At 26.7% G+C, this 3,857-nt stretch overlaps 1 long non-coding RNA gene across 1 annotated transcript; it reads left to right on the top strand.

The window, feature by feature from the left end:
- Window positions 1–2,473: 2,473 nt before the first annotated feature.
- On the top strand, window positions 2,474–3,225 carry LOC107953230 (uncharacterized). Its single transcript, XR_001699127.1, has 2 exons — window positions 2,474–2,679; window positions 2,822–3,225. It is a non-coding gene; the product is annotated as an uncharacterized lncRNA (long non-coding RNA).
- Window positions 3,226–3,857: the final 632 nt, after the last annotated feature.

Genomic DNA, 3,857 nt, shown 5'->3' on the forward strand with positions numbered 1-3,857 from the left:
TACTTTCCTAACTTTACCGTGATATTTTTATATATATTGTTTTAACTGTTAACGTTGTCGTTACTTTGAATTAATAGTTGATTCGACTACTTCAATTCATAGTTGAGTGTATGGTTTAAGGGGGAGGAGTGTTGACTGTGTCATCCTTGCTTGATATGCTGCTAAGTTTTTATTCAAAAATGTCAAAGAAAGAGATTGTTAGTGTCCGTTATATCTGCCAACTACAACGTACGCCAGTTGCAACGTAAGTAAAAGCTAGCAAAACATTATAACTCGCATTATTTGATTAACATATTTTCACCAATTTTGCTTGGACTGTTAATTGCTAGTTTTCGAGGATTGTTAGCAGCATAATATTGAAGACTTTATGTGAAAGAATCAAGCCAAGTAAGGATTAGATTTAAACTTTTAATAGAGTTGAAGTTCTTTTGATAAAAGATATGATCTTAAAAGGAGTTTGATATTGAGAGGATCTTTTCCCGTAAGTTTTTTAAGTGGTTAATTTAAAGGAATTAATGATTGTAATTCAACAAGCCTATTTTGTATTTATATTGAATGACTTGTTTAGGTTAGAACAAGAATTAGAGAGCACATTACTTGTTGAATTAGGAACTGTCTTTGAGGGAAAATTTTGTAAGTAAATTGGATTGAGTCAATTAGTTTACATGTAAGCTTTCAAAAGAAAAGTTTTAGAGGGAGAGTGATCTAATTTGAAGTATAGGAATGATGTTGCAATTTGATAAGTGAGTTGAACTTAAATCACGAACTTATACTTTTTATTGATATATAGTAGATTATTCTTTGAGTAAGGTATTACAAATGTAAAAAGTTTTAATTATATTACCACAAATTACTTCGTTCAATCACAATGAAATAAATAACTAAAGGATAAAAACAATGAACTTTCAATTGTCAAATATTTTAATTTTTTTTATGATACGATGCATTTTTAAGGTGTGTATGAGTGATGGTTTTATGGAAGAAATTCATTTGTATATAGATATTCTTTAAAAGTTAAAAAGTGATTCTTAAAATTTGAAATATGACTTTTTGTTGATTAAATTTTTATTTTTAAATTTCCGCCTGTAGAAATAGAATTTGTAAAAGGAAAAAAACCATTATGTAAATAATATATTTTTTAAAAAATTTACATAACAATCAAATGAATTTTAAGTATGCGTTCTCTTAAGTTGATTGTTATCGGGTTTTTATAAAATAAAATAAAAATACTTTCATAATATAATTTATTTTGTATTTTTTTTATTTTTTAGTAATTTTTTAATTATATTGATATTTGATTGACTCATGACATCAACTTAATCACTAATTAATACTATATAGTATAAATTAGGGGCGAAGCCAGAATAATTTTTTAGGGGGGCCGAATGAAATTTTGATTTTTTATAGTCTATATCTTTATAATTTTTAAAGGATTAAATCAAATTTTTATAATTTTAGGGGAATTAAAGTGTAATTTTATATTTACTAATTTAAAATTTTTAAAAAATTTTAATAACCTAAATAACAATTTTCCATTTTAGGGGTGCCCGGGCCCCTACCAGCTCCCTGCTCTGATATGAATTATATATTTTTAGGTTAGTATTATCTTTTCCAATTCTAATTTCAACGAATTATAAAACTCATATCAGGATGCAATTTTTATCTTTTTCGTGCTATTAATATCTTTCCATTTTTACAAATATAACGAATTGTTTTATCAATATCTATCTTTTTTATTTTATTTTTAATATTATTTTTTCTCTATTATAATTATTTTATCGAATTTTAATATTAAAATTACATAAAAAATTCATTCTAAAAATATTTATTCAAACAATACAACTGCAATTGCTTTTATATATATATATATATAATTGTAAATTAATAAATAAAAAAATACTAACAATTTAAAATGACTTATCTAAACACACCATTAATCTATCTATAAAGTCTATATATAAATTTAAGGTGTGTTTGAAAAATTAAATGCTGGAAATGTAACAATTGAATTTTTTAAGCACTAAATTTATATTACATTAAGTATAAAACTGTTTGATACATTAATTTTAATCTCATTAATTTGATCTTATTTTGAATAGTTTTGAATAAAATTTAAAAAAAAGGAAATAATTTATTTAAAAAAAATTAACTGAATATTTTCAAGATGTAGTGAGATATAATATGGTTGAATTCTGAATCATATTATGGGTGGTTGGGGGCCTCGTACGTATAAATAGAAAACAAATGTTTCGCCATCCAAATTTGGTAAAAACATCCAAAAGCTGTTTAGTTAAAATTTAGATATGGAATTGCAGTCAAGAAAAATACAATTAAATATGGAATTTACCATCCAAGTGGACTTTATTTATTCCAACTTGCACAAACTCTGATGCACTACCTGTGCATTAAAACAAAATTGACAAATTGAGGTTTGGTAAAAGCTCCAAGCATTTAAACCTTTCCCATCCAAGACCAAGACGAGAGAGACCCTATTGGCTTATTGCATGGAGTAGATGAAAGTGGGCGAGTGATGATGAGAAACAGTCGTACGCCCAAATCCGATATCCTTTTTGTGAAGAAAGGGAAAAAGATTATTTTAAGGATGATTATGAAGTCATTGTTGTCTTCTTCCAATTTCCTGCTCTACTTCCCAGAACGCCACCACCGATCCTTCAGAAGGTGACCTCTCCCTCTCTTTGTTTAATCAACGAATAATTTCTTATAGGGGAAAGGCTATATTGTTTCCCCTTTTTTGATTAATTATTGTTGGGTTTAAATTTCATATCATGTTTTCACCCATTATTTTATGAATGTAAAACAGTGAGGGCGTTGAACTCAATCTTCCAACAATGGCGTATACAAGCGGTGGATTCATGGAATATCAGTGGAGAGCCATGCAGTGGAACTGCTCTCACCCAAAGTTCTTCTGTGTTTGAGGATCCTACTAATAATCCTGCTATTAGATGCGATTGCTCTTTCGAAAATAACACTCTTTGCCACATTACTAGCTTGTATGCTTCTTTCTCTCACGTTTCTGCAATATTTTAAAGCCATTACTATTGTATATCAGTTAAAAGGCAGCCCTTTCATGTGGTTTTTAGGATTTATACACAGCAAAAAGCTTCACTATTTGTGGGAAGTCTAATTTGTACTGATGTTGTACTTGTTTTTGTGAGGAGGGTATTTGCTCTAGATAAACGAGGAGTGATACCAAAGGAGCTTTTAGACTTGCCTTTTTTGGAGTTCTTGTAAGAATGTTCTTAAATTCTTTTCCATCCTATTAACCCAACTTTCATTTTGAATATATTCCAAGTGATTACAGATTTTGAAATGGTTACTTATCGTGGATGCACCATTTTTTTTTTATCAGTGTCATAACCATGACATTAGTATGAACTGATATTGATATATTTTAATATAATATTATCGCTATTTTTAAATATTTTTCACACATATATATTTATATTTTTAATTTTTTTAATAAATTATATATTATTTTAGTAAAAAATAAATTATATATAATAGATACATGTAAATATATTCCAATCACACCTATATAAATATATTTATATCTAAATATAAGTTTTTAAAATATTAATTATGTTCAATAATTTAATTTAATAACTGTTAATTTTAAATGACATTATAGAAAAATTAAAATGATCATGATAAAAATTTAAAACTTTGGTTTAAAATATCAAAATTTTGTGTAAACCGATATGGGTCCATATATACCAACACAAGTTAATATCGATCAAAATTGGCCGAAACATATTGAAATAGTTGAAATACACCAAAATTTTGATTGAAACGAAACATAAACTATTTATATCGGTTTAGGACTAAAAGATTAGGTA

Source organism: Gossypium hirsutum, chromosome A07, assembly GCF_007990345.1.
Source record: "Gossypium hirsutum isolate 1008001.06 chromosome A07, Gossypium_hirsutum_v2.1, whole genome shotgun sequence".
Classification (NCBI taxonomy): Eukaryota; Viridiplantae; Streptophyta; class Magnoliopsida; order Malvales; family Malvaceae; genus Gossypium; species Gossypium hirsutum.